Raw genomic sequence first — 23,296 nt, forward strand, 5'->3', positions numbered from 1 at the left:
AGTTCTTGTCACATTCCAGGTAATGCATTTCTGGGGAACCTCCCTGGATGGGCTACATGAAGGTCTCTCTGTGTTCATAGGCAGTGGTTGGGGTGTGGGCAAACATCACCCCCCTGCCTGATGACAATGTAAACTCACCCGGGGAAGCGTTATTAAAGAGTATTCTTGACAGCTTTTTGTGGAAGTAAGCATATGTCCAGAGCGGGAAGGGAGGACAGCAGTTACATCGGGATGTCTTTTGAGCAGAGCCCGCTTTATCTAGTGTTTGGGTTTGTCGATTGCCTGACAGTTGTAGTTTTGAGTTGTAGTTACATGAAAAAAGATAACAACAAAGGTATATAGATATCTACTTTAATATAATAGATATGTTTTTTATAATGGGAGACAAGAGGACATCTTTGAAGGGGCGATAGGAGCACACCAATGGAAAAAGAGAGGTTAAAAGATTGCTAAGGGGATAGGGTCAAAAGGGTAGGTGGTGATCAGACAAGAGGACGTTAGCAGCTGAGAGGGGTGGCCCAACATCACTCCCCTATGCTCAGATGTTATTCCTGCTCCAGTATCACCACTTTATACAATAAAATACTTATCTTTGTCTTTTCTCTTATTTCTTCATTGAAAGCATTACTGTTTCATGAGATGACCCCTTTAATACTAAGGTAATGTCTCTAGTTTTCATACAAAAAAAGGCAAATGACCCCGACGTGATTTGAACACGCAACCTTCTGATCTGGAGTCAGACGCGCTACCGTTGCGCCACGAGGTCAGATGTGCTTGAGGTTTTAAAATGTCTTTAAATACAAGGCCCACCTTTCTAGTCTTGCATTAGTATAGTTCGCATAGGCTCACAGTTCTTCCACTGAACCACCAATGCATTTGCGACACCGAGCTAAAAAACACGACAAGCGGTTGATGGGGAATCAATAAGTTAGTTGATTATACGGGGAGCTGTAAAAGAAGCGTGCCCTGTGTGAGGATCGAACTCACGACCTTCAGATTATGAGACTGACGCGCTACCTACTGCGCTAACAAGGCAAAGGCTTCTGGCCGTCTGTAGTTTAAGCTCTTCATACGTAATGCATTGCAACATAGCAAAGAAGAATTTCCTTCAGAATGGGTGAAACGCACCTCGCTTTTCCGGAGACCTGACTTACCAGTGCTCTGAAAAAGAGGTTTGCATTGGCCGGGAATCGAACCCGGGTCTCCCGCGTGGGAGGCGAGAATTCTACCACTGAACCACCAATGCAGCTGTAACACAGGACTTGGAAATCCATAGGGATTCCAGTGGTCGGAAAGAAAATTTTTCCCCTGAACAGAAAATGATGGAAGCGGTGGTTGGGAGATCAATTAGTTAGTCCGAGATGTAATGTAAGTTCACATGGACAAGGAGTGAGCCAACATTTCACAGCCGTGCACTCATCTTGACGAGGTGGCCGAGTGGTTAAGGCGATGGACTGCTAATCCATTGTGCTCTGCACGCGTGGGTTCGAATCCCATCCTCGTCGGTTGCTTTTCTGCTCTTTATGGCTTCTGTTGCTAAAGTTCTTGTCACATTCCAGGTAATGCATTTCTGGGGAACCTCCCTGGATGGGCTACATGAAGGTCTCTCTGTGTTCATAGGCAGTGGTTGGGGTGTGGGCAAACATCACCCCCCTGCCTGATGACAATGTAAACTCACCCGGGGAAGCGTTATTAAAGAGTATTCTTGACAGCTTTTTGTGGAAGTAAGCATATGTCCAGAGCGGGAAGGGAGGACAGCAGTTACATCGGGATGTCTTTTGAGCAGAGCCCGCTTTATCTAGTGTTTGGGTTTGTCGATTGCCTGACAGTTGTAGTTTTGAGTTGTAGTTACATGAAAAAAGATAACAACAAAGGTATATAGATATCTACTTTAATATAATAAAAAAAAATATGTTTTTTATAATGGGAGACAAGAGGACATCTTTGAAGGGGCGATAGGAGCACACCAATGGAAAAAGAGAGGTTAAAAGATTGCTAAGGGGATAGGGTCAAAAGGGTAGGTGGTGATCAGACAAGAGGACGTTAGCAGCTGAGAGGGGTGGCCCAACATCACTCCCCTATGCTCAGATGTTATTCCTGCTCCAGTATCACCACTTTATACAATAAAATACTTATCTTTGTCTTTTCTCTTATTTCTTCATTGAAAGCATTACTGTTTCATGAGATGACCCCTTTAATACTAAGGTAATGTCTCTAGTTTTCATACAAAAAAAGGCAAATGACCCCGACGTGATTTGAACACGCAACCTTCTGATCTGGAGTCAGACGCGCTACCGTTGCGCCACGAGGTCAGATGTGCTTGAGGTTTTAAAATGTCTTTAAATACAAGGCCCACCTTTCTAGTCTTGCATTAGTATAGTTCGCATAGGCTCACAGTTCTTCCACTGAACCACCAATGCATTTGCGACACCGAGCTAGAAAACACGACAAGCGGTTGATGGGGAATCAATAAGTTAGTTGATTATACGGGGAGCTGTAAAAGAAGCGTGCCCTGTGTGAGGATCGAACTCACGACCTTCAGATTATGAGACTGACGCGCTACCTACTGCGCTAACAAGGCAAAGGCTTCTGGCCGTCTGTAGTTTAAGCTCTTCATACGTAATGCATTGCAACATAGCAAAGAAGAATTTCCTTCAGAATGGGTGAAACGCACCTCGCTTTTCCGGAGACCTGACTTACCAGTGCTCTGAAAAAGAGGTTTGCATTGGCCGGGAATCGAACCCGGGTCTCCCGCGTGGGAGGCGAGAATTCTACCACTGAACCACCAATGCAGCTGTAACACAGGACTTGGAAATCCATAGGGATTCCAGTGGTCGGAAAGAAAATTTCTCCCCTGAACAGAAAATGATGGAAGCGGTGGTTGGGAGATCAATTAGTTAGTCCGAGATGTAATGTAAGTTCACATGGACAAGGAGTGAGCCAACATTTCACAGCCGTGCACTCATCTTGACGAGGTGGCCGAGTGGTTAAGGCGATGGACTGCTAATCCATTGTGCTCTGCACGCGTGGGTTCGAATCCCATCCTCGTCGGTTGCTTTTCTGCTCTTTATGGCTTCTGTTGCTAAAGTTCTTGTCACATTCCAGGTAATGCATTTCTGGGGAACCTCCCTGGATGGGCTACATGAAGGTCTCTCTGTGTTCATAGGCAGTGGTTGGGGTGTGGGCAAACATCACCCCCCTGCCTGATGACAATGTAAACTCACCCGGGGATGCGTTATTAAAGAGTATTCTTGACAGCTTTTTGTGGAAGTAAGCATATGTCCAGAGCGGGAAGGGAGGACAGCAGTTACATCGGGATGTCTTTTGAGCAGAGCCCGCTTTATCTAGTGTTTGGGTTTGTCGATTGCCTGACAGTTGTAGTTTTGAGTTGTAGTTACATGAAAAAAGATAACAACAAAGGTATATAGATATCTACTTTAATATAATAGATATGTTTTTTTATAATGGGAGACAAGAGGACATCTTTGAAGGGGCGATAGGAGCACACCAATGGAAAAAGAGAGGTTAAAAGATTGCTAAGGGGATAGGGTCAAAAGGGTAGGTGGTGATCAGACAAGAGGACGTTAGCAGCTGAGAGGGGTGGCCCAACATCACTCCCCTATGCTCAGATGTTATTCCTGCTCCAGTATCACCACTTTATACAATAAAATACTTATCTTTGTCTTTTCTCTTATTTCTTCATTGAAAGCATTACTGTTTCATGAGATGACCCCTTTAATACTAAGGTAATGTCTCTAGTTTTCATACAAAAAAAGGCAAACGACCCCGACGTGATTTGAACACGCAACCTTCTGATCTGGAGTCAGACGCGCTACCGTTGCGCCACGAGGTCAGATGTGCTTGAGGTTTTAAAATGTCTTTAAATACAAGGCCCACCTTTCTAGTCTTGCATTAGTATAGTTCGCATAGGCTCACAGTTCTTCCACTGAACCACCAATGCATTTGCGACACCGAGCTAGAAAACACGACAAGCGGTTGATGGGGAATCAATAAGTTAGTTGATTATACGGGGAGCTGTAAAAGAAGCGTGCCCTGTGTGAGGATCGAACTCACGACCTTCAGATTATGAGACTGACGCGCTACCTACTGCGCTAACAAGGCAAAGGCTTCTGGCCGTCTGTAGTTTAAGCTCTTCATACGTAATGCATTGCAACATAGCAAAGAAGAATTTCCTTCAGAATGGGTGAAACGCACCTCGCTTTTCCGGAGACCTGACTTACCAGTGCTCTGAAAAAGAGGTTTGCATTGGCCGGGAATCGAACCCGGGTCTCCCGCGTGGGAGGCGAGAATTCTACCACTGAACCACCAATGCAGCTGTAACACAGGACTTGGAAATCCATAGGGATTCCAGTGGTCGGAAAGAAAATTTCTCCCCTGAACAGAAAATGATGGAAGCGGTGGTTGGGAGATCAATTAGTTAGTCCGAGATGTAATGTAAGTTCACATGGACAAGGAGTGAGCCAACATTTCACAGCCGTGCACTCATCTTGACGAGGTGGCCGAGTGGTTAAGGCGATGGACTGCTAATCCATTGTGCTCTGCACGCGTGGGTTTGAATCCCATCCTCGTCGGTTGCTTTTCTGCTCTTTATGGCTTCTGTTGCTAAAGTTCTTGTCACATTCCAGGTAATGCATTTCTGGGGAACCTCCCTGGATGGGCTACATGAAGGTCTCTCTGTGTTCATAGGCAGTGGTTGGGGTGTGGGCAAACATCACCCCCCTGCCTGATGACAATGTAAACTCACCCGGGGATGCGTTATTAAAGAGTATTCTTGACAGCTTTTTGTGGAAGTAAGCATATGTCCAGAGCGGGAAGGGAGGACAGCAGTTACATCGGGATGTCTTTTGAGCAGAGCCCGCTTTATCTAGTGTTTGGGTTTGTCGATTGCCTGACAGTTGTAGTTTTGAGTTGTAGTTACATGAAAAAAGATAACAACAAAGGTATATAGATATCTACTTTAATATAATAGATATGTTTTTTATAATGGGAGACAAGAGGACATCTTTGAAGGGGCGATAGGAGCACACCAATGGAAAAAGAGAGGTTAAAAGATTGCTAAGGGGATAGGGTCAAAAGGGTAGGTGGTGATCAGACAAGAGGACGTTAGCAGCTGAGAGGGGTGGCCCAACATCACTCCCCTATGCTCAGATGTTATTCCTGCTCCAGTATCACCACTTTATACAATAAAATACTTATCTTTGTCTTTTCTCTTATTTCTTCATTGAAAGCATTACTGTTTCATGAGATGACCCCTTTAATACTAAGGTAATGTCTCTAGTTTTCATACAAAAAAAGGCAAATGACCCCGACGTGATTTGAACACGCAACCTTCTGATCTGGAGTCAGACGCGCTACCGTTGCGCCACGAGGTCAGATGTGCTTGAGGTTTTAAAATGTCTTTAAATACAAGGCCCACCTTTCTAGTCTTGCATTAGTATAGTTCGCATAGACTCACAGTTCTTCCACTGAACCACCAATGCATTTGCGACACCGAGCTAGAAAACACGACAAGCGGTTGATGGGGAATCAATAAGTTAGTTGATTATACGGGGAGCTGTAAAAGAAGCGTGCCCTGTGTGAGGATCGAACTCACGACCTTCAGATTATGAGACTGACGCGCTACCTACTGCGCTAACAAGGCAAAGGCTTCTGGCCGTCTGTAGTTTAAGCTCTTCATACGTAATGCATTGCAACATAGCAAAGAAGAATTTCCTTCAGAATGGGTGAAACGCACCTCGCTTTTCCGGAGACCTGACTTACCAGTGCTCTGAAAAAGAGGTTTGCATTGGCCGGGAATCGAACCCGGGTCTCCCGCGTGGGAGGCGAGAATTCTACCACTGAACCACCAATGCAGCTGTAACACAGGACTTGGAAATCCATAGGGATTCCAGTGGTCGGAAAGAAAATTTCTCCCCTGAACAGAAAATGATGGAAGCGGTGGTTGGGAGATCAATTAGTTAGTCCGAGATGTAATGTAAGTTCACATGGACAAGGAGTGAGCCAACATTTCACAGCCGTGCACTCATCTTGACGAGGTGGCCGAGTGGTTAAGGCGATGGACTGCTAATCCATTGTGCTCTGCACGCGTGGGTTCGAATCCCATCCTCGTCGGTTGCTTTTCTGCTCTTTATGGCTTCTGTTGCTAAAGTTCTTGTCACATTCCAGGTAATGCATTTCTGGGGAACCTCCCTGGATGGGCTACATGAAGGTCTCTCTGTGTTCATAGGCAGTGGTTGGGGTGTGGGCAAACATCACCCCCCTGCCTGATGACAATGTAAACTCACCCGGGGAAGCGTTATTAAAGAGTATTCTTGACAGCTTTTTGTGGAAGTAAGCATATGTCCAGAGCGGGAAGGGAGGACAGCAGTTACATCGGGATGTCTTTTGAGCAGAGCCCGCTTTATCTAGTGTTTGGGTTTGTCGATTGCCTGACAGTTGTAGTTTTGAGTTGTAGTTACATGAAAAAAGATAACAACAAAGGTATATAGATATCTACTTTAATATAATAGATATGTTTTTTATAATGGGAGACAAGAGGACATCTTTGAAGGGGCGATAGGAGCACACCAATGGAAAAAGAGAGGTTAAAAGATTGCTAAGGGGATAGGGTCAAAAGGGTAGGTGGTGATCAGACAAGAGGACGTTAGCAGCTGAGAGGGGTGGCCCAACATCACTCCCCTATGCTCAGATGTTATTCCTGCTCCAGTATCACCACTTTATACAATAAAATACTTATCTTTGTCTTTTCTCTTATTTCTTCATTGAAAGCATTACTGTTTCATGAGATGACCCCTTTAATACTAAGGTAATGTCTCTAGTTTTCATACAAAAAAAGGCAAATGACCCCGACGTGATTTGAACACGCAACCTTCTGATCTGGAGTCAGACGCGCTACCGTTGCGCCACGAGGTCAGATGTGCTTGAGGTTTTAAAATGTCTTTAAATACAAGGCCCACCTTTCTAGTCTTGCATTAGTATAGTTCGCATAGGCTCACAGTTCTTCCACTGAACCACCAATGCATTTGCGACACCGAGCTAGAAAACACGACAAGCGGTTGATGGGGAATCAATAAGTTAGTTGATTATACGGGGAGCTGTAAAAGAAGCGTGCCCTGTGTGAGGATCGAACTCACGACCTTCAGATTATGAGACTGACGCGCTACCTACTGCGCTAACAAGGCAAAGGCTTCTGGCCGTCTGTAGTTTAAGCTCTTCATACGTAATGCATTGCAACATAGCAAAGAAGAATTTCCTTCAGAATGGGTGAAACGCACCTCGCTTTTCCGGAGACCTGACTTACCAGTGCTCTGAAAAAGAGGTTTGCATTGGCCGGGAATCGAACCCGGGTCTCCCGCGTGGGAGGCGAGAATTCTACCACTGAACCACCAATGCAGCTGTAACACAGGACTTGGAAATCCATAGGGATTCCAGTGGTCGGAAAGAAAATTTTTCCCCTGAACAGAAAATGATGGAAGCGGTGGTTGGGAGATCAATTAGTTAGTCCGAGATGTAATGTAAGTTCACATGGACAAGGAGTGAGCCAACATTTCACAGCCATGCACTCATCTTGACGAGGTGGCCGAGTGGTTAAGGCGATGGACTGCTAATCCATTGTGCTCTGCACGCGTGGGTTCGAATCCCATCCTCGTCGGTTGCTTTTCTGCTCTTTATGGCTTCTGTTGCTAAAGTTCTTGTCACATTCCAGGTAATGCATTTCTGGGGAACCTCCCTGGATGGGCTACATGAAGGTCTCTCTGTGTTCATAGGCAGTGGTTGGGGTGTGGGCAAACATCACCCCCCTGCCTGATGACAATGTAAACTCACCCGGGGAAGCGTTATTAAAGAGTATTCTTGACAGCTTTTTGTGGAAGTAAGCATATGTCCAGAGCGGGAAGGGAGGACAGCAGTTACATCGGGATGTCTTTTGAGCAGAGCCCGCTTTATCTAGTGTTTGGGTTTGTCGATTGCCTGACAGTTGTAGTTTTGAGTTGTAGTTACATGAAAAAAGATAACAACAAAGGTATATAGATATCTACTTTAATATAATAAAAAAAAATATGTTTTTTATAATGGGAGACAAGAGGACATCTTTGAAGGGGCGATAGGAGCACACCAATGGAAAAAGAGAGGTTAAAAGATTGCTAAGGGGATAGGGTCAAAAGGGTAGGTGGTGATCAGACAAGAGGACGTTAGCAGCTGAGAGGGGTGGCCCAACATCACTCCCCTATGCTCAGATGTTATTCCTGCTCCAGTATCACCACTTTATACAATAAAATACTTATCTTTGTCTTTTCTCTTATTTCTTCATTGAAAGCATTACTGTTTCATGAGATGACCCCTTTAATACTAAGGTAATGTCTCTAGTTTTCATACAAAAAAAGGCAAATGACCCCGACGTGATTTGAACACGCAACCTTCTGATCTGGAGTCAGACGCGCTACCGTTGCGCCACGAGGTCAGATGTGCTTGAGGTTTTAAAATGTCTTTAAATACAAGGCCCACCTTTCTAGTCTTGCATTAGTATAGTTCGCATAGGCTCACAGTTCTTCCACTGAACCACCAATGCATTTGCGACACCGAGCTAGAAAACACGACAAGCGGTTGATGGGGAATCAATAAGTTAGTTGATTATACGGGGAGCTGTAAAAGAAGCGTGCCCTGTGTGAGGATCGAACTCACGACCTTCAGATTATGAGACTGACGCGCTACCTACTGCGCTAACAAGGCAAAGGCTTCTGGCCGTCTGTAGTTTAAGCTCTTCATACGTAATGCATTGCAACATAGCAAAGAAGAATTTCCTTCAGAATGGGTGAAACGCACCTCGCTTTTCCGGAGACCTGACTTACCAGTGCTCTGAAAAAGAGGTTTGCATTGGCCGGGAATCGAACCCGGGTCTCCCGCGTGGGAGGCGAGAATTCTACCACTGAACCACCAATGCAGCTGTAACACAGGACTTGGAAATCCATAGGGATTCCAGTGGTCGGAAAGAAAATTTCTCCCCTGAACAGAAAATGATGGAAGCGGTGGTTGGGAGATCAATTAGTTAGTCCGAGATGTAATGTAAGTTCACATGGACAAGGAGTGAGCCAACATTTCACAGCCGTGCACTCATCTTGACGAGGTGGCCGAGTGGTTAAGGCGATGGACTGCTAATCCATTGTGCTCTGCACGCGTGGGTTCGAATCCCATCCTCGTCGGTTGCTTTTCTGCTCTTTATGGCTTCTGTTGCTAAAGTTCTTGTCACATTCCAGGTAATGCATTTCTGGGGAACCTCCCTGGATGGGCTACATGAAGGTCTCTCTGTGTTCATAGGCAGTGGTTGGGGTGTGGGCAAACATCACCCCCCTGCCTGATGACAATGTAAACTCACCCGGGGATGCGTTATTAAAGAGTATTCTTGACAGCTTTTTGTGGAAGTAAGCATATGTCCAGAGCGGGAAGGGAGGACAGCAGTTACATCGGGATGTCTTTTGAGCAGAGCCCGCTTTATCTAGTGTTTGGGTTTGTCGATTGCCTGACAGTTGTAGTTTTGAGTTGTAGTTACATGAAAAAAGATAACAACAAAGGTATATAGATATCTACTTTAATATAATAGATATGTTTTTTATAATGGGAGACAAGAGGACATCTTTGAAGGGGCGATAGGAGCACACCAATGGAAAAAGAGAGGTTAAAAGATTGCTAAGGGGATAGGGTCAAAAGGGTAGGTGGTGATCAGACAAGAGGACGTTAGCAGCTGAGAGGGGTGGCCCAACATCACTCCCCTATGCTCAGATGTTATTCCTGCTCCAGTATCACCACTTTATACAATAAAATACTTATCTTTGTCTTTTCTCTTATTTCTTCATTGAAAGCATTACTGTTTCATGAGATGACCCCTTTAATACTAAGGTAATGTCTCTAGTTTTCATACAAAAAAAGGCAAATGACCCCGACGTGATTTGAACACGCAACCTTCTGATCTGGAGTCAGACGCGCTACCGTTGCGCCACGAGGTCAGATGTGCTTGAGGTTTTAAAATGTCTTTAAATACAAGGCCCACCTTTCTAGTCTTGCATTAGTATAGTTCGCATAGGCTCACAGTTCTTCCACTGAACCACCAATGCATTTGCGACACCGAGCTAGAAAACACGACAAGCGGTTGATGGGGAATCAATAAGTTAGTTGATTATACGGGGAGCTGTAAAAGAAGCGTGCCCTGTGTGAGGATCGAACTCACGACCTTCAGATTATGAGACTGACGCGCTACCTACTGCGCTAACAAGGCAAAGGCTTCTGGCTGTTTGTAGTTTAAGCTCTTCATACGTAATGCATTGCAACATAGCAAAGAAGAATTTCCTTCAGAATGGGTGAAACGCACCTCGCTTTTCCGGAGACCTGACTTACCAGTGCTCTGAAAAAGAGGTTTGCATTGGCCGGGAATCGAACCCGGGTCTCCCGCGTGGGAGGCGAGAATTCTACCACTGAACCACCAATGCAGCTGTAACACAGGACTTGGAAATCCATAGGGATTCCAGTGGTCGGAAAGAAAATTTCTCCCCTGAACAGAAAATGATGGAAGCGGTGGTTGGGAGATCAATTAGTTAGTCCGAGATGTAATGTAAGTTCACATGGACAAGGAGTGAGCCAACATTTCACAGCCGTGCACTCATCTTGACGAGGTGGCCGAGTGGTTAAGGCGATGGACTGCTAATCCATTGTGCTCTGCACGCGTGGGTTCGAATCCCATCCTCGTCGGTTGCTTTTCTGCTCTTTATGGCTTCTGTTGCTAAAGTTCTTGTCACATTCCAGGTAATGCATTTCTGGGGAACCTCCCTGGATGGGCTACATGAAGGTCTCTCTGTGTTCATAGGCAGTGGTTGGGGTGTGGGCAAACATCACCCCCCTGCCTGATGACAATGTAAACTCACCCGGGGAAGCGTTATTAAAGAGTATTCTTGACAGCTTTTTGTGGAAGTAAGCATATGTCCAGAGCGGGAAGGGAGGACAGCAGTTACATCGGGATGTCTTTTGAGCAGAGCCCGCTTTATCTAGTGTTTGGGTTTGTCGATTGCCTGACAGTTGTAGTTTTGAGTTGTAGTTACATGAAAAAAGATAACAACAAAGGTATATAGATATCTACTTTAATATAATAAAAAAAAATATGTTTTTTATAATGGGAGACAAGAGGACATCTTTGAAGGGGCGATAGGAGCACACCAATGGAAAAAGAGAGGTTAAAAGATTGCTAAGGGGATAGGGTCAAAAGGGTAGGTGGTGATCAGACAAGAGGACGTTAGCAGCTGAGAGGGGTGGCCCAACATCACTCCCCTATGCTCAGATGTTATTCCTGCTCCAGTATCACCACTTTATACAATAAAATACTTATCTTTGTCTTTTCTCTTATTTCTTCATTGAAAGCATTACTGTTTCATGAGATGACCCCTTTAATACTAAGGTAATGTCTCTAGTTTTCATACAAAAAAAGGCAAATGACCCCGACGTGATTTGAACACGCAACCTTCTGATCTGGAGTCAGACGCGCTACCGTTGCGCCACGAGGTCAGATGTGCTTGAGGTTTTAAAATGTCTTTAAATACAAGGCCCACCTTTCTAGTCTTGCATTAGTATAGTTCGCATAGGCTCACAGTTCTTCCACTGAACCACCAATGCATTTGCGACACCGAGCTAGAAAACACGACAAGCGGTTGATGGGGAATCAATAAGTTAGTTGATTATACGGGGAGCTGTAAAAGAAGCGTGCCCTGTGTGAGGATCGAACTCACGACCTTCAGATTATGAGACTGACGCGCTACCTACTGCGCTAACAAGGCAAAGGCTTCTGGCCGTCTGTAGTTTAAGCTCTTCATACGTAATGCATTGCAACATAGCAAAGAAGAATTTCCTTCAGAATGGGTGAAACGCACCTCGCTTTTCCGGAGACCTGACTTACCAGTGCTCTGAAAAAGAGGTTTGCATTGGCCGGGAATCGAACCCGGGTCTCCCGCGTGGGAGGCGAGAATTCTACCACTGAACCACCAATGCAGCTGTAACACAGGACTTGGAAATCCATAGGGATTCCAGTGGTCGGAAAGAAAATTTTTCCCCTGAACAGAAAATGATGGAAGCGGTGGTTGGGAGATCAATTAGTTAGTCCGAGATGTAATGTAAGTTCACATGGACAAGGAGTGAGCCAACATTTCACAGCCGTGCACTCATCTTGACGAGGTGGCCGAGTGGTTAAGGCGATGGACTGCTAATCCATTGTGCTCTGCACGTGTGGGTTCGAATCCCATCCTCGTCGGTTGCTTTTCTGCTCTTTATGGCTTCTGTTGCTAAAGTTCTTGTCACATTCCAGGTAATGCATTTCTGGGGAACCTCCCTGGATGGGCTACATGAAGGTCTCTCTGTGTTCATAGGCAGTGGTTGGGGTGTGGGCAAACATCACCCCCCTGCCTGATGACAATGTAAACTCACCCGGGGAAGCGTTATTAAAGAGTATTCTTGACAGCTTTTTGTGGAAGTAAGCATATGTCCAGAGCGGGAAGGGAGGACAGCAGTTACATCGGGATGTCTTTTGAGCAGAGCCCGCTTTATCTAGTGTTTGGGTTTGTCGATTGCCTGACAGTTGTAGTTTTGAGTTGTAGTTACATGAAAAAAGATAACAACAAAGGTATATAGATATCTACTTTAATATAATAAAAAAAAATATGTTTTTTATAATGGGAGACAAGAGGACATCTTTGAAGGGGCGATAGGAGCACACCAATGGAAAAAGAGAGGTTAAAAGATTGCTAAGGGGATAGGGTCAAAAGGGTAGGTGGTGATCAGACAAGAGGACGTTAGCAGCTGAGAGGGGTGGCCCAACATCACTCCCCTATGCTCAGATGTTATTCCTGCTCCAGTATCACCACTTTATACAATAAAATACTTATCTTTGTCTTTTCTCTTATTTCTTCATTGAAAGCATTACTGTTTCATGAGATGACCCCTTTAATACTAAGGTAATGTCTCTAGTTTTCATACAAAAAAAGGCAAATGACCCCGACGTGATTTGAACACGCAACCTTCTGATCTGGAGTCAGACGCGCTACCGTTGCGCCACGAGGTCAGATGTGCTTGAGGTTTTAAAATGTCTTTAAATACAAGGCCCACCTTTCTAGTCTTGCATTAGTATAGTTCGCATAGGCTCACAGTTCTTCCACTGAACCACCAATGCATTTGCGACACCGAGCTAGAAAACACGACAAGCGGTTGATGGGGAATCAATAAGTTAGTTGATTATACGGGGAGCTGTAAAAGAAGCGTGCCCTGTGTGAGGATCGAACTCACGACCTTCAGATTATGAGACTGACGCGCTACCTACTGCGCTAACAAGGCAAAGGCTTCTGGCCGTCTGTAGTTTAAGCTCTTCATACGTAATGCATTGCAACATAGCAAAGAAGAATTTCCTTCAGAATGGGTGAAACGCACCTCGCTTTTCCGGAGACCTGACTTACCAGTGCTCTGAAAAAGAGGTTTGCATTGGCCGGGAATCGAACCCGGGTCTCCCGCGTGGGAGGCGAGAATTCTACCACTGAACCACCAATGCAGCTGTAACACAGGACTTGGAAATCCATAGGGATTCCAGTGGTCGGAAAGAAAATTTCTCCCCTGAACAGAAAATGATGGAAGCGGTGGTTGGGAGATCAATTAGTTAGTCCGAGATGTAATGTAAGTTCACATGGACAAGGAGTGAGCCAACATTTCACAGCCGTGCACTCATCTTGACGAGGTGGCCGAGTGGTTAAGGCGATGGACTGCTAATCCATTGTGCTCTGCACGCGTGGGTTCGAATCCCATCCTCGTCGGTTGCTTTTCTGCTCTTTATGGCTTCTGTTGCTAAAGTTCTTGTCACATTCCAGGTAATGCATTTCTGGGGAACCTCCCTGGATGGGCTACATGAAGGTCTCTCTGTGTTCATAGGCAGTGGTTGGGGTGTGGGCAAACATCACCCCCCTGCCTGATGACAATGTAAACTCACCCGGGGATGCGTTATTAAAGAGTATTCTTGACAGCTTTTTGTGGAAGTAAGCATATGTCCAGAGCGGGAAGGGAGGACAGCAGTTACATCGGGATGTCTTTTGAGCAGAGCCCGCTTTATCTAGTGTTTGGGTTTGTCGATTGCCTGACAGTTGTAGTTTTGAGTTGTAGTTACATGAAAAAAGATAACAACAAAGGTATATAGATATCTACTTTAATATAATAGATATGTTTTTTATAATGGGAGACAAGAGGACATCTTTGAAGGGGCGATAGGAGCACACCAATGGAAAAAGAGAGGTTAAAAGATTGCTAAGGGGATAGGGTCAAAAGGGTAGGTGGTGATCAGACAAGAGGACGTTAGCAGCTGAGAGGGGTGGCCCAACATCACTCCCCTATGCTCAGATGTTATTCCTGCTCCAGTATCACCACTTTATACAATAAAATACTTATCTTTGTCTTTTCTCTTATTTCTTCATTGAAAGCATTACTGTTTCATGAGATGACCCCTTTAATACTAAGGTAATGTCTCTAGTTTTCATACAAAAAAAGGCAAATGACCCCGACGTGATTTGAACACGCAACCTTCTGATCTGGAGTCAGACGCGCTACCGTTGCGCCACGAGGTCAGATGTGCTTGAGGTTTTAAAATGTCTTTAAATACAAGGCCCACCTTTCTAGTCTTGCATTAGTATAGTTCGCATAGGCTCACAGTTCTTCCACTGAACCACCAATGCATTTGCGACACCGAGCTAGAAAACACGACAAGCGGTTGATGGGGAATCAATAAGTTAGTTGATTATACGGGGAGCTGTAAAAGAAGCGTGCCCTGTGTGAGGATCGAACTCACGACCTTCAGATTATGAGACTGACGCGCTACCTACTGCGCTAACAAGGCAAAGGCTTCTGGCCGTCTGTAGTTTAAGCTCTTCATACGTAATGCATTGCAACATAGCAAAGAAGAATTTCCTTCAGAATGGGTGAAACGCACCTCGCTTTTCCGGAGACCTGACTTACCAGTGCTCTGAAAAAGAGGTTTGCATTGGCCGGGAATCGAACCCGGGTCTCCCGCGTGGGAGGCGAGAATTCTACCACTGAACCACCAATGCAGCTGTAACACAGGACTTGGAAATCCATAGGGATTCCAGTGGTCGGAAAGAAAATTTTTCCCCTGAACAGAAAATGATGGAAGCGGTGGTTGGGAGATCAATTAGTTAGTCCGAGATGTAATGTAAGTTCACATGGACAAGGAGTGAGCCAACATTTCACAGCCGTGCACTCATCTTGACGAGGTGGCCGAGTGGTTAAGGCGATGGACTGCTAATCCATTGTGCTCTGCACGCGTGGGTTCGAATCCCATCCTCGTCGGTTGCTTTTCTGCTCTTTATGGCTTCTGTTGCTAAAGTTCTTGTCACATTCCAGGTAATGCATTTCTGGGGAACCTCCCTGGATGGGCTACATGAAGGTCTCTCTGTGTTCATAGGCAGTGGTTGGGGTGTGGGCAAACATCACCCCCCTGCCTGATGACAATGTAAACTCACCCGGGGAAGCGTTATTAAAGAGTATTCTTGACAGCTTTTTGTGGAAGTAAGCATATGTCCAGAGCGGGAAGGGAGGACAGCAGTTACATCGGGATGTCTTTTGAGCAGAGCCCGCTTTATCTAGTGTTTGGGTTTGTCGATTGCCTGACAGTTGTAGTTTTGAGTTGTAGTTACATGAAAAAAGATAACAACAAAGGTATATAGATATCTACTTTAATATAATAAAAAAAAATATGTTTTTTATAATGGGAGACAAGAGGACATCTTTGAAGGGGCGATAGGAGCACACCAATGGAAAAAGAGAGGTTAAAAGATTGCTAAGGGGATAGGGTCAAAAGGGTAGGTGGTGATCAGACAAGAGGACGTTAGCAGCTGAGAGGGGTGGCCCAACATCACTCCCCTATGCTCAGATGTTATTCCTGCTCCAGTATCACCACTTTATACAATAAAATACTTATCTTTGTCTTTTCTCTTATTTCTTCATTGAAAGCATTACTGTTTCATGAGATGACCCCTTTAATACTAAGGTAATGTCTCTAGTTTTCATACAAAAAAAGGCAAATGACCCCGACGTGATTTGAACACGCAACCTTCTGATCTGGAGTCAGACGCGCTACCGTTGCGCCACGAGGTCAGATGTGCTTGAGGTTTTAAAATGTCTTTAAATACAAGGCCCACCTTTCTAGTCTTGCATTAGTATAGTTCGCATAGGCTCACAGTTCTTCCACTGAACCACCAATGCATTTGCGACACCGAGCTAGAAAACACGACAAGCGGTTGATGGGGAATCAATAAGTTAGTTGATTATACGGGGAGCTGTAAAAGAAGCGTGCCCTGTGTGAGGATCGAACTCACGACCTTCAGATTATGAGACTGACGCGCTACCTACTGCGCTAACAAGGCAAAGGCTTCTGGCCGTCTGTAGTTTAAGCTCTTCATACGTAATGCATTGCAACATAGCAAAGAAGAATTTCCTTCAGAATGGGTGAAACGCACCTCGCTTTTCCGGAGACCTGACTTACCAGTGCTCTGAAAAAGAGGTTTGCATTGGCCGGGAATCGAACCCGGGTCTCCCGCGTGGGAGGCGAGAATTCTACCACTGAACCACCAATGCAGCTGTAACACAGGACTTGGAAATCCATAGGGATTCCAGTGGTCGGAAAGAAAATTTCTCCCCTGAACAGAAAATGATGGAAGCGGTGGTTGGGAGATCAATTAGTTAGTCCGAGATGTAATGTAAGTTCACATGGACAAGGAGTGAGCCAACATTTCACAGCCGTGCACTCATCTTGACGAGGTGGCCGAGTGGTTAAGGCGATGGACTGCTAATCCATTGTGCTCTGCACGCGTGGGTTCGAATCCCATCCTCGTCGGTTGCTTTTCTGCTCTTTATGGCTTCTGTTGCTAAAGTTCTTGTCACATTCCAGGTAATGCATTTCTGGGGAACCTCCCTGGATGGGCTACATGAAGGTCTCTCTGTGTTCATAGGCAGTGGTTGGGGTGTGGGCAAACATCACCCCCCTGCCTGATGACAATGTAAACTCACCCGGGGAAGCGTTATTAAAGAGTATTCTTGACAGCTTTTTGTGGAAGTAAGCATATGTCCAGAGCGGGAAGGGAGGACAGCAGTTACATCGGGATGTCTTTTGAGCAGAGCCCGCTTTATCTAGTGTTTGGGTTTGTCGATTGCCTGACAGTTGTAGTTTTGAGTTGTAGTTACATGAAAAAAGATAACAACAAAGGTATATAGATATCTACTTTAATATAATAGATATGTTTTTTATAATGGGAGACAAGAGGACATCTTTGAAGGGGCGATAGGAGCACACCAATGGAAAAAGAGAGGTTAAAAGATTGCTAAGGGGATAGGGTCAAAAGGGTAGGTGGTGATCAGACAAGAGGACGTTAGCAGCTGAGAGGGGTGGCCCAACATCACTCCCCTATGCTCAGATGTTATTCCTGCTCCAGTATCACCACTTTATACAATAAAATACTTATCTTTGTCTTTTCTCTTATTTCTTCATTGAAAGCATTACTGTTTCATGAGATGACCCCTTTAATACTAAGGTAATGTCTCTAGTTTTCATACAAAAAAAGGCAAATGACCCCGACGTGATTTGAACACGCAACCTTCTGATCTGGAGTCAGACGCGCTACCGTTGCGCCACGAGGTCAGATGTGCTTGAGGTTTTAAAATGTCTTTAAATACAAGGCCCACCTTTCTAGTCTTGCATTAGTATAGTTCGCATAGGCTCACAGTTCTTCCACTGAACCACCAATGCATTTGCGACACCGAGCTAGAAAACACGACAAGCGGTTGATGGGGAATCAATAAGTTAGTTGATTATACGGGGAGCTGTAAAAGAAGCGTGCCCTGTGTGAGGATCGAACTCACGACCTTCAGATTATGAGACTGACGCGCTACCTACTGCGCTAACAAGGCAAAGGCTTCTGGCCGTCTGTAGTTTAAGCTCTTCATACGTAATGCATTGCAACATAGCAAAGAAGAATTTCCTTCAGAATGGGTGAAACGCACCTCGCTTTTCCGGAGACCTGACTTACCAGTGCTCTGAAAAAGAGGTTTGCATTGGCCGGGAATCGAACCCGGGTCTCCCGCGTGGGAGGCGAGAATTCTACCACTGAACCACCAATGCAGCTGTAACACAGGACTTGGAAATCCATAGGGATTCCAGTGGTCGGAAAGAAAATTTTTCCCCTGAACAGAAAATGATGGAAGCGGTGGTTGGGAGATCAATTAGTTAGTCCGAGATGTAATGTAAGTTCACATGGACAAGGAGTGAGCCAACATTTCACAGCCGTGCACTCATCTTGACGAGGTGGCCGAGTGGTTAAGGCGATGGACTGCTAATCCATTGTGCTCTGCACGCGTGGGTTCGAATCCCATCCTCGTCGGTTGCTTTTCTGCTCTTTATGGCTTCTGTTGCTAAAGTTCTTGTCACATTCCAGGTAATGCATTTCTGGGGAACCTCCCTGGATGGGCTACATGAAGGTCTCTCTGTGTTCATAGGCAGTGGTTGGGGTGTGGGCAAACATCACCCCCCTGCCTGATGACAATGTAAACTCACCCGGGGAAGCGTTATTAAAGAGTATTCTTGACAGCTTTTTGTGGAAGTAAGCATATGTCCAGAGCGGGAAGGGAGGACAGCAGTTACATCGGGATGTCTTTTGAGCAGAGCCCGCTTTATCTAGTGTTTGGGTTTGTCGATTGCCTGACAGTTGTAGTTTTGAGTTGTAGTTACATGAAAAAAGATAACAACAAAGGTATATAGATATCTACTTTAATATAATAAAAAAAAATATGTTTTTTATAATGGGAGACAAGAGGACATCTTTGAAGGGGCGATAGGAGCACACCAATGGAAAAAGAGAGGTTAAAAGATTGCTAAGGGGATAGGGTCAAAAGGGTAGGTGGTGATCAGACAAGAGGACGTTAGCAGCTGAGAGGGGTGGCCCAACATCACTCCCCTATGCTCAGATGTTATTCCTGCTCCAGTATCACCACTTTATACAATAAAATACTTATCTTTGTCTTTTCTCTTATTTCTTCATTGAAAGCATTACTGTTTCATGAGATGACCCCTTTAATACTAAGGTAATGTCTCTAGTTTTCATACAAAAAAAGGCAAATGACCCCGACGTGATTTGAACACGCAACCTTCTGATCTGGAGTCAGACGCGCTACCGTTGCGCCACGAGGTCAGATGTGCTTGAGGTTTTAAAATGTCTTTAAATACAAGGCCCACCTTTCTAGTCTTGCATTAGTATAGTTCGCATAGGCTCACAGTTTCTTCCACTGAACCACCAATGCATTTGCGACACCGAGCTAGAAAACACGACAAGCGGTTGATGGGGAATCAATAAGTTAGTTGATTATACGGGGAGCTGTAAAAGAAGCGTGCCCTGTGTGAGGATCGAAACTCACGACCTTCAGATTATGAGACTGACGCGCTACCTACTGCGCTAACAAGGCAAAGGCTTCTGGCCGTCTGTAGTTTAAGCTCTTCATACGTAATGCATTGCAACATAGCAAAGAAGAATTTCCTTCAGAATGGGTGAAACGCACCTCGCTTTTCCGGAGACCTGACTTACCAGTGCTCTGAAAAAGAGGTTTGCATTGGCCGGAATCGAACCCGGGTCTCCCGCGTGGGAGGCGAGAATTCTACCACTGAACCACCAATGCAGCTGTAACACAGGACTTGGAAATCCATAGGGATTCCAGTGGTCGGAAAGAAAATTTTTCCCCTGAACAGAAAATGATGGAAGCGGTGGTTGGGAGATCAATTAGTTAGTCCGAGATGTAATGTAAGTTCACATGGACAAGGAGTGAGCCAACATTTCACAGCCATGCACTCATCTTGACGAGGTGGCCGAGTGGTTAAGGCGATGGACTGCTAATCCATTGTGCTCTGCACGCGTGGGTTCGAATCCCATCCTCGTCGGTTGCTTTTCTGCTCTTTATGGCTTCTGTTGCTAAAGTTCTTGTCACATTCCAGGTAATGCATTTCTGGGGAACCTCCCTGGATGGGCTACATGAAGGTCTCTCTGTGTTCATAGGCAGTGGTTGGGGTGTGGGCAAACATCACCCCCCCTGCCTGATGACAATGTAAACTCACCCGGGGAAGCGTTATTAAAGAGTATTCTTGACAGCTTTTTGTGGAAGTAAGCATATGTCCAGAGCGGGAAGGGAGGACAGCAGTTACATCGGGATGTCTTTTGAGCAGAGCCCGCTTTATCTAGTGTTTGGGTTTGTCGATTGCCTGACAGTTGTAGTTTTGAGTTGTAGTTACATGAAAAAAGATAACAACAAAGGTATATAGATATCTACTTTAATATAATAAAAAAAAATATGTTTTTTATAATGGGAGACAAGAGGACATCTTTGAAGGGGCGATAGGAGCACACCAATGGAAAAAGAGAGGTTAAAAGATTGCTAAGGGGATAGGGTCAAAAGGGTAGGTGGTGATCAGACAAGAGGACGTTAGCAGCTGAGAGGGGTGGCCCAACATCACTCCCCTATGCTCAGATGTTATTCCTGCTCCAGTATCACCACTTTATACAATAAAATACTTATCTTTGTCTTTTCTCTTATTTCTTCATTGAAAGCATTACTGTTTCATGAGATGACCCCTTTAATACTAAGGTAATGTCTCTAGTTTTCATACAAAAAAAGGCAAATGACCCCGACGTGATTTGAACACGCAACCTTCTGATCTGGAGTCAGACGCGCTACCGTTGCGCCACGAGGTCAGATGTGCTTGAGGTTTTAAAAATGTCTTTAAATACAAGGCCCACCTTTCTAGTCTTGCATTAGTATAGTTCGCATAGGCTCACAGTTCTTCCACTGAACCACCAATGCATTTGCGACACCGAGCTAGAAAACACGACAAGCGGTTGATGGGGAATCAATAAGTTAGTTGATTATACGGGGAGCTGTAAAAGAAGCGTGCCCTGTGTGAGGATCGAACTCACGACCTTCAGATTATGAGACTGACGCGCTACCTACTGCGCTAACAAGGCAAAGGCTTCTGGCCGTCTGTAGTTTAAGCTCTTCATACGTAATGCATTGCAACATAGCAAAGAAGAATTTCCTTCAGAATGGGTGAAACGCACCTCGCTTTTCCGGAGACCTGACTTACCAGTGCTCTGAAAAAGAGGTTTGCATTGGCCGGGAATCGAACCCGGGTCTCCCGCGTGGGAGGCGAGAATTCTACCACTGAACCACCAATGCAGCTGTAACACAGGACTTGGAAATCCATAGGGATTCCAGTGGTCGGAAAGAAAATTTCTCCCCTGAACAGAAAATGATGGAAGCGGTGGTTGGGAGATCAATTAGTTAGTCCGAGATGTAATGTAAGTTCACATGGACAAGGAGTGAGCCAACATTTCACAGCCGTGCACTCATCTTGACGAGGTGGCCGAGTGGTTAAGGCGATGGACTGCTAATCCATTGTGCTCTGCACGCGTGGGTTCGAATCCCATCCTCGTCGGTTGCTTTTCTGCTCTTTATGGCTTCTGTTGCTAAAGTTCTTGTCACATTCCAGGTAATGCATTTCTGGGGAACCTCCCTGGATGGGCTACATGAAGGTCTCTCTGTGTTCATAGGCAGTGGTTGGGGTGTGGGCAAACATCACCCCCCTGCCTGATGACAATGTAAACTCACCCGGGGATGCGTTATTAAAGAGTATTCTTGACAGCTTTTTGTGGAAGTAAGCATATGTCCAGAGCGGGAAGGGAGGACAGCAGTTACATCGGGATGTCTTTTGAGCAGAGCCCGCTTTATCTAGTGTTTGGGTTTGTCGATTGCCTGACAGTTGTAGTTTTGAGTTGTAGTTACATGAAAAAAGATAACAACAAAGGTATATAGATATCTACTTTAATATAATAGATATGTTTTTTATAATGGGAGACAAGAGGACATCTTTGAAGGGGCGATAGGAGCACACCAATGGAAAAAGAGAGGTTAAAAGATTGCTAAGGGGATAGGGTCAAAAGGGTAGGTGGTGATCAGACAAGAGGACGTTAGCAGCTGAGAGGGGTGGCCCAACATCACTCCCCTATGCTCAGATGTTATTCCTGCTCCAGTATCACCACTTTATACAATAAAATACTTATCTTTGTCTTTTCTCTTATTTCTTCATTGAAAGCATTACTGTTTCATGAGATGACCCCTTTAATACTAAGGTAATGTCTCTAGTTTTCATACAAAAAAAGGCAAATGACCCCGACGTGATTTGAACACGCAACCTTCTGATCTGGAGTCAGACGCGCTACCGTTGCGCCACGAGGTCAGATGTGCTTGAGGTTTTAAAATGTCTTTAAATACAAGGCCCACCTTTCTAGTCTTGCATTAGTATAGTTCGCATAGGCTCACAGTTCTTCCACTGAACCACCAATGCATTTGCGACACCGAGCTAGAAAACACGACAAGCGGTTGATGGGGAATCAATAAGTTAGTTGATTATACGGGGAGCTGTAAAAGAAGCGTGCCCTGTGTGAGGATCGAACTCACGACCTTCAGATTATGAGACTGACGCGCTACCTACTGCGCTAACAAGGCAAAGGCTTCTGGCTGTTTGTAGTTTAAGCTCTTCATACGTAATGCATTGCAACATAGCAAAGAAGAATTTCCTTCAGAATGGGTGAAACGCACCTCGCTTTTCCGGAGACCTGACTTACCAGTGCTCTGAAAAAGAGGTTTGCATTGGCCGGGAATCGAACCCGGGTCTCCCGCGTGGGAGGCGAGAATTCTACCACTGAACCACCAATGCAGCTGTAACACAGGACTTGGAAATCCATAGGGATTCCAGTGGTCGGAAAGAAAATTTCTCCCCTGAACAGAAAATGATGGAAGCGGTGGTTGGGAGATCAATTAGTTAGTCCGAGATGTAATGTAAGTTCACATGGACAAGGAGTGAGCCAACATTTCACAGCCGTGCACTCATCTTGACGAGGTGGCCGAGTGGTTAAGGCGATGGACTGCTAATCCATTGTGCTCTGCACGCGTGGGTTCGAATCCCATCCTCGTCGGTTGCTTTTCTGCTCTTTATGGCTTCTGTTGCTAAAGTTCTTGTCACATTCCAGGTAATGCATTTCTGGGGAACCTCCCTGGATGGGCTACATGAAGGTCTCTCTGTGTTCATAGGCAGTGGTTGGGGTGTGGGCAAACATCACCCCCCTGCCTGATGACAATGTAAACTCACCCGGGGAAGCGT

At 45.3% G+C, this 23,296-nt stretch overlaps 59 non-coding genes across 59 annotated transcripts; 15 read left to right on the plus strand and 44 right to left on the minus strand.

Annotated features, from left to right (window-relative positions):
• Positions 1-694: 694 nt before the first annotated feature.
• Positions 695-766, minus strand: TRNAW-CCA (transfer RNA tryptophan (anticodon CCA)). The gene has a single exon. It is a non-coding gene; the product is annotated as a tRNA-Trp (tRNA).
• Positions 767-962: 196 nt separating this feature from the next.
• Positions 963-1,035, minus strand: TRNAM-CAU (transfer RNA methionine (anticodon CAU)). Its single transcript has one exon. It is a non-coding gene; the product is annotated as a tRNA-Met (tRNA).
• Positions 1,036-1,175: 140 nt separating this feature from the next.
• Positions 1,176-1,246, minus strand: TRNAG-CCC (transfer RNA glycine (anticodon CCC)). The gene has a single exon. It is a non-coding gene; the product is annotated as a tRNA-Gly (tRNA).
• Positions 1,247-1,423: 177 nt separating this feature from the next.
• On the plus strand, positions 1,424-1,505 carry TRNAS-GCU (transfer RNA serine (anticodon GCU)). Its single transcript has one exon. It is a non-coding gene; the product is annotated as a tRNA-Ser (tRNA).
• A 735-nt stretch (positions 1,506-2,240) lies between these two features.
• Positions 2,241-2,312, minus strand: TRNAW-CCA (transfer RNA tryptophan (anticodon CCA)). Its single transcript has one exon. It is a non-coding gene; the product is annotated as a tRNA-Trp (tRNA).
• A 196-nt stretch (positions 2,313-2,508) lies between these two features.
• Positions 2,509-2,581, minus strand: TRNAM-CAU (transfer RNA methionine (anticodon CAU)). Its single transcript has one exon. It is a non-coding gene; the product is annotated as a tRNA-Met (tRNA).
• A 140-nt stretch (positions 2,582-2,721) lies between these two features.
• TRNAG-CCC (transfer RNA glycine (anticodon CCC)) lies at positions 2,722-2,792 on the minus strand. The gene has a single exon. It is a non-coding gene; the product is annotated as a tRNA-Gly (tRNA).
• A 177-nt stretch (positions 2,793-2,969) lies between these two features.
• TRNAS-GCU (transfer RNA serine (anticodon GCU)) lies at positions 2,970-3,051 on the plus strand. Its single transcript has one exon. It is a non-coding gene; the product is annotated as a tRNA-Ser (tRNA).
• A 730-nt stretch (positions 3,052-3,781) lies between these two features.
• TRNAW-CCA (transfer RNA tryptophan (anticodon CCA)) lies at positions 3,782-3,853 on the minus strand. Its single transcript has one exon. It is a non-coding gene; the product is annotated as a tRNA-Trp (tRNA).
• Positions 3,854-4,049: 196 nt separating this feature from the next.
• TRNAM-CAU (transfer RNA methionine (anticodon CAU)) lies at positions 4,050-4,122 on the minus strand. The gene has a single exon. It is a non-coding gene; the product is annotated as a tRNA-Met (tRNA).
• A 140-nt stretch (positions 4,123-4,262) lies between these two features.
• TRNAG-CCC (transfer RNA glycine (anticodon CCC)) lies at positions 4,263-4,333 on the minus strand. The gene has a single exon. It is a non-coding gene; the product is annotated as a tRNA-Gly (tRNA).
• Positions 4,334-4,510: 177 nt separating this feature from the next.
• Positions 4,511-4,592, plus strand: TRNAS-GCU (transfer RNA serine (anticodon GCU)). The gene has a single exon. It is a non-coding gene; the product is annotated as a tRNA-Ser (tRNA).
• A 729-nt stretch (positions 4,593-5,321) lies between these two features.
• On the minus strand, positions 5,322-5,393 carry TRNAW-CCA (transfer RNA tryptophan (anticodon CCA)). The gene has a single exon. It is a non-coding gene; the product is annotated as a tRNA-Trp (tRNA).
• Positions 5,394-5,589: 196 nt separating this feature from the next.
• On the minus strand, positions 5,590-5,662 carry TRNAM-CAU (transfer RNA methionine (anticodon CAU)). The gene has a single exon. It is a non-coding gene; the product is annotated as a tRNA-Met (tRNA).
• Positions 5,663-5,802: 140 nt separating this feature from the next.
• TRNAG-CCC (transfer RNA glycine (anticodon CCC)) lies at positions 5,803-5,873 on the minus strand. The gene has a single exon. It is a non-coding gene; the product is annotated as a tRNA-Gly (tRNA).
• A 177-nt stretch (positions 5,874-6,050) lies between these two features.
• Positions 6,051-6,132, plus strand: TRNAS-GCU (transfer RNA serine (anticodon GCU)). The gene has a single exon. It is a non-coding gene; the product is annotated as a tRNA-Ser (tRNA).
• Positions 6,133-6,861: 729 nt separating this feature from the next.
• On the minus strand, positions 6,862-6,933 carry TRNAW-CCA (transfer RNA tryptophan (anticodon CCA)). The gene has a single exon. It is a non-coding gene; the product is annotated as a tRNA-Trp (tRNA).
• Positions 6,934-7,129: 196 nt separating this feature from the next.
• TRNAM-CAU (transfer RNA methionine (anticodon CAU)) lies at positions 7,130-7,202 on the minus strand. Its single transcript has one exon. It is a non-coding gene; the product is annotated as a tRNA-Met (tRNA).
• Positions 7,203-7,342: 140 nt separating this feature from the next.
• On the minus strand, positions 7,343-7,413 carry TRNAG-CCC (transfer RNA glycine (anticodon CCC)). The gene has a single exon. It is a non-coding gene; the product is annotated as a tRNA-Gly (tRNA).
• Positions 7,414-7,590: 177 nt separating this feature from the next.
• On the plus strand, positions 7,591-7,672 carry TRNAS-GCU (transfer RNA serine (anticodon GCU)). The gene has a single exon. It is a non-coding gene; the product is annotated as a tRNA-Ser (tRNA).
• A 735-nt stretch (positions 7,673-8,407) lies between these two features.
• TRNAW-CCA (transfer RNA tryptophan (anticodon CCA)) lies at positions 8,408-8,479 on the minus strand. Its single transcript has one exon. It is a non-coding gene; the product is annotated as a tRNA-Trp (tRNA).
• A 196-nt stretch (positions 8,480-8,675) lies between these two features.
• Positions 8,676-8,748, minus strand: TRNAM-CAU (transfer RNA methionine (anticodon CAU)). The gene has a single exon. It is a non-coding gene; the product is annotated as a tRNA-Met (tRNA).
• A 140-nt stretch (positions 8,749-8,888) lies between these two features.
• TRNAG-CCC (transfer RNA glycine (anticodon CCC)) lies at positions 8,889-8,959 on the minus strand. The gene has a single exon. It is a non-coding gene; the product is annotated as a tRNA-Gly (tRNA).
• Positions 8,960-9,136: 177 nt separating this feature from the next.
• TRNAS-GCU (transfer RNA serine (anticodon GCU)) lies at positions 9,137-9,218 on the plus strand. Its single transcript has one exon. It is a non-coding gene; the product is annotated as a tRNA-Ser (tRNA).
• Positions 9,219-9,947: 729 nt separating this feature from the next.
• TRNAW-CCA (transfer RNA tryptophan (anticodon CCA)) lies at positions 9,948-10,019 on the minus strand. Its single transcript has one exon. It is a non-coding gene; the product is annotated as a tRNA-Trp (tRNA).
• A 196-nt stretch (positions 10,020-10,215) lies between these two features.
• TRNAM-CAU (transfer RNA methionine (anticodon CAU)) lies at positions 10,216-10,288 on the minus strand. Its single transcript has one exon. It is a non-coding gene; the product is annotated as a tRNA-Met (tRNA).
• A 140-nt stretch (positions 10,289-10,428) lies between these two features.
• Positions 10,429-10,499, minus strand: TRNAG-CCC (transfer RNA glycine (anticodon CCC)). The gene has a single exon. It is a non-coding gene; the product is annotated as a tRNA-Gly (tRNA).
• Positions 10,500-10,676: 177 nt separating this feature from the next.
• Positions 10,677-10,758, plus strand: TRNAS-GCU (transfer RNA serine (anticodon GCU)). The gene has a single exon. It is a non-coding gene; the product is annotated as a tRNA-Ser (tRNA).
• Positions 10,759-11,493: 735 nt separating this feature from the next.
• On the minus strand, positions 11,494-11,565 carry TRNAW-CCA (transfer RNA tryptophan (anticodon CCA)). The gene has a single exon. It is a non-coding gene; the product is annotated as a tRNA-Trp (tRNA).
• A 196-nt stretch (positions 11,566-11,761) lies between these two features.
• On the minus strand, positions 11,762-11,834 carry TRNAM-CAU (transfer RNA methionine (anticodon CAU)). The gene has a single exon. It is a non-coding gene; the product is annotated as a tRNA-Met (tRNA).
• Positions 11,835-11,974: 140 nt separating this feature from the next.
• On the minus strand, positions 11,975-12,045 carry TRNAG-CCC (transfer RNA glycine (anticodon CCC)). Its single transcript has one exon. It is a non-coding gene; the product is annotated as a tRNA-Gly (tRNA).
• A 177-nt stretch (positions 12,046-12,222) lies between these two features.
• Positions 12,223-12,304, plus strand: TRNAS-GCU (transfer RNA serine (anticodon GCU)). The gene has a single exon. It is a non-coding gene; the product is annotated as a tRNA-Ser (tRNA).
• Positions 12,305-13,039: 735 nt separating this feature from the next.
• On the minus strand, positions 13,040-13,111 carry TRNAW-CCA (transfer RNA tryptophan (anticodon CCA)). The gene has a single exon. It is a non-coding gene; the product is annotated as a tRNA-Trp (tRNA).
• Positions 13,112-13,307: 196 nt separating this feature from the next.
• TRNAM-CAU (transfer RNA methionine (anticodon CAU)) lies at positions 13,308-13,380 on the minus strand. The gene has a single exon. It is a non-coding gene; the product is annotated as a tRNA-Met (tRNA).
• Positions 13,381-13,520: 140 nt separating this feature from the next.
• Positions 13,521-13,591, minus strand: TRNAG-CCC (transfer RNA glycine (anticodon CCC)). Its single transcript has one exon. It is a non-coding gene; the product is annotated as a tRNA-Gly (tRNA).
• Positions 13,592-13,768: 177 nt separating this feature from the next.
• Positions 13,769-13,850, plus strand: TRNAS-GCU (transfer RNA serine (anticodon GCU)). Its single transcript has one exon. It is a non-coding gene; the product is annotated as a tRNA-Ser (tRNA).
• Positions 13,851-14,579: 729 nt separating this feature from the next.
• On the minus strand, positions 14,580-14,651 carry TRNAW-CCA (transfer RNA tryptophan (anticodon CCA)). The gene has a single exon. It is a non-coding gene; the product is annotated as a tRNA-Trp (tRNA).
• A 196-nt stretch (positions 14,652-14,847) lies between these two features.
• On the minus strand, positions 14,848-14,920 carry TRNAM-CAU (transfer RNA methionine (anticodon CAU)). Its single transcript has one exon. It is a non-coding gene; the product is annotated as a tRNA-Met (tRNA).
• A 140-nt stretch (positions 14,921-15,060) lies between these two features.
• Positions 15,061-15,131, minus strand: TRNAG-CCC (transfer RNA glycine (anticodon CCC)). Its single transcript has one exon. It is a non-coding gene; the product is annotated as a tRNA-Gly (tRNA).
• A 177-nt stretch (positions 15,132-15,308) lies between these two features.
• On the plus strand, positions 15,309-15,390 carry TRNAS-GCU (transfer RNA serine (anticodon GCU)). Its single transcript has one exon. It is a non-coding gene; the product is annotated as a tRNA-Ser (tRNA).
• Positions 15,391-16,125: 735 nt separating this feature from the next.
• On the minus strand, positions 16,126-16,197 carry TRNAW-CCA (transfer RNA tryptophan (anticodon CCA)). Its single transcript has one exon. It is a non-coding gene; the product is annotated as a tRNA-Trp (tRNA).
• A 196-nt stretch (positions 16,198-16,393) lies between these two features.
• Positions 16,394-16,466, minus strand: TRNAM-CAU (transfer RNA methionine (anticodon CAU)). The gene has a single exon. It is a non-coding gene; the product is annotated as a tRNA-Met (tRNA).
• Positions 16,467-16,606: 140 nt separating this feature from the next.
• Positions 16,607-16,677, minus strand: TRNAG-CCC (transfer RNA glycine (anticodon CCC)). Its single transcript has one exon. It is a non-coding gene; the product is annotated as a tRNA-Gly (tRNA).
• Positions 16,678-16,854: 177 nt separating this feature from the next.
• Positions 16,855-16,936, plus strand: TRNAS-GCU (transfer RNA serine (anticodon GCU)). The gene has a single exon. It is a non-coding gene; the product is annotated as a tRNA-Ser (tRNA).
• Positions 16,937-17,665: 729 nt separating this feature from the next.
• On the minus strand, positions 17,666-17,737 carry TRNAW-CCA (transfer RNA tryptophan (anticodon CCA)). The gene has a single exon. It is a non-coding gene; the product is annotated as a tRNA-Trp (tRNA).
• A 196-nt stretch (positions 17,738-17,933) lies between these two features.
• On the minus strand, positions 17,934-18,006 carry TRNAM-CAU (transfer RNA methionine (anticodon CAU)). The gene has a single exon. It is a non-coding gene; the product is annotated as a tRNA-Met (tRNA).
• Positions 18,007-18,146: 140 nt separating this feature from the next.
• Positions 18,147-18,217, minus strand: TRNAG-CCC (transfer RNA glycine (anticodon CCC)). The gene has a single exon. It is a non-coding gene; the product is annotated as a tRNA-Gly (tRNA).
• Positions 18,218-18,394: 177 nt separating this feature from the next.
• On the plus strand, positions 18,395-18,476 carry TRNAS-GCU (transfer RNA serine (anticodon GCU)). Its single transcript has one exon. It is a non-coding gene; the product is annotated as a tRNA-Ser (tRNA).
• Positions 18,477-19,211: 735 nt separating this feature from the next.
• Positions 19,212-19,283, minus strand: TRNAW-CCA (transfer RNA tryptophan (anticodon CCA)). Its single transcript has one exon. It is a non-coding gene; the product is annotated as a tRNA-Trp (tRNA).
• Positions 19,284-19,694: 411 nt separating this feature from the next.
• On the minus strand, positions 19,695-19,764 carry TRNAG-CCC (transfer RNA glycine (anticodon CCC)). Its single transcript has one exon. It is a non-coding gene; the product is annotated as a tRNA-Gly (tRNA).
• A 177-nt stretch (positions 19,765-19,941) lies between these two features.
• TRNAS-GCU (transfer RNA serine (anticodon GCU)) lies at positions 19,942-20,023 on the plus strand. The gene has a single exon. It is a non-coding gene; the product is annotated as a tRNA-Ser (tRNA).
• Positions 20,024-20,759: 736 nt separating this feature from the next.
• TRNAW-CCA (transfer RNA tryptophan (anticodon CCA)) lies at positions 20,760-20,831 on the minus strand. Its single transcript has one exon. It is a non-coding gene; the product is annotated as a tRNA-Trp (tRNA).
• A 197-nt stretch (positions 20,832-21,028) lies between these two features.
• On the minus strand, positions 21,029-21,101 carry TRNAM-CAU (transfer RNA methionine (anticodon CAU)). Its single transcript has one exon. It is a non-coding gene; the product is annotated as a tRNA-Met (tRNA).
• A 140-nt stretch (positions 21,102-21,241) lies between these two features.
• TRNAG-CCC (transfer RNA glycine (anticodon CCC)) lies at positions 21,242-21,312 on the minus strand. The gene has a single exon. It is a non-coding gene; the product is annotated as a tRNA-Gly (tRNA).
• Positions 21,313-21,489: 177 nt separating this feature from the next.
• On the plus strand, positions 21,490-21,571 carry TRNAS-GCU (transfer RNA serine (anticodon GCU)). The gene has a single exon. It is a non-coding gene; the product is annotated as a tRNA-Ser (tRNA).
• A 729-nt stretch (positions 21,572-22,300) lies between these two features.
• On the minus strand, positions 22,301-22,372 carry TRNAW-CCA (transfer RNA tryptophan (anticodon CCA)). The gene has a single exon. It is a non-coding gene; the product is annotated as a tRNA-Trp (tRNA).
• A 196-nt stretch (positions 22,373-22,568) lies between these two features.
• Positions 22,569-22,641, minus strand: TRNAM-CAU (transfer RNA methionine (anticodon CAU)). The gene has a single exon. It is a non-coding gene; the product is annotated as a tRNA-Met (tRNA).
• Positions 22,642-22,781: 140 nt separating this feature from the next.
• On the minus strand, positions 22,782-22,852 carry TRNAG-CCC (transfer RNA glycine (anticodon CCC)). The gene has a single exon. It is a non-coding gene; the product is annotated as a tRNA-Gly (tRNA).
• A 177-nt stretch (positions 22,853-23,029) lies between these two features.
• Positions 23,030-23,111, plus strand: TRNAS-GCU (transfer RNA serine (anticodon GCU)). Its single transcript has one exon. It is a non-coding gene; the product is annotated as a tRNA-Ser (tRNA).
• The last annotated feature ends 185 nt before the right edge of the window (positions 23,112-23,296 follow it).

The sequence above is a fragment of the Spea bombifrons genome, chromosome 4, assembly GCF_027358695.1.
Source record: "Spea bombifrons isolate aSpeBom1 chromosome 4, aSpeBom1.2.pri, whole genome shotgun sequence".
NCBI classification, from domain to species: Eukaryota; Metazoa; Chordata; class Amphibia; order Anura; family Pelobatidae; genus Spea; species Spea bombifrons.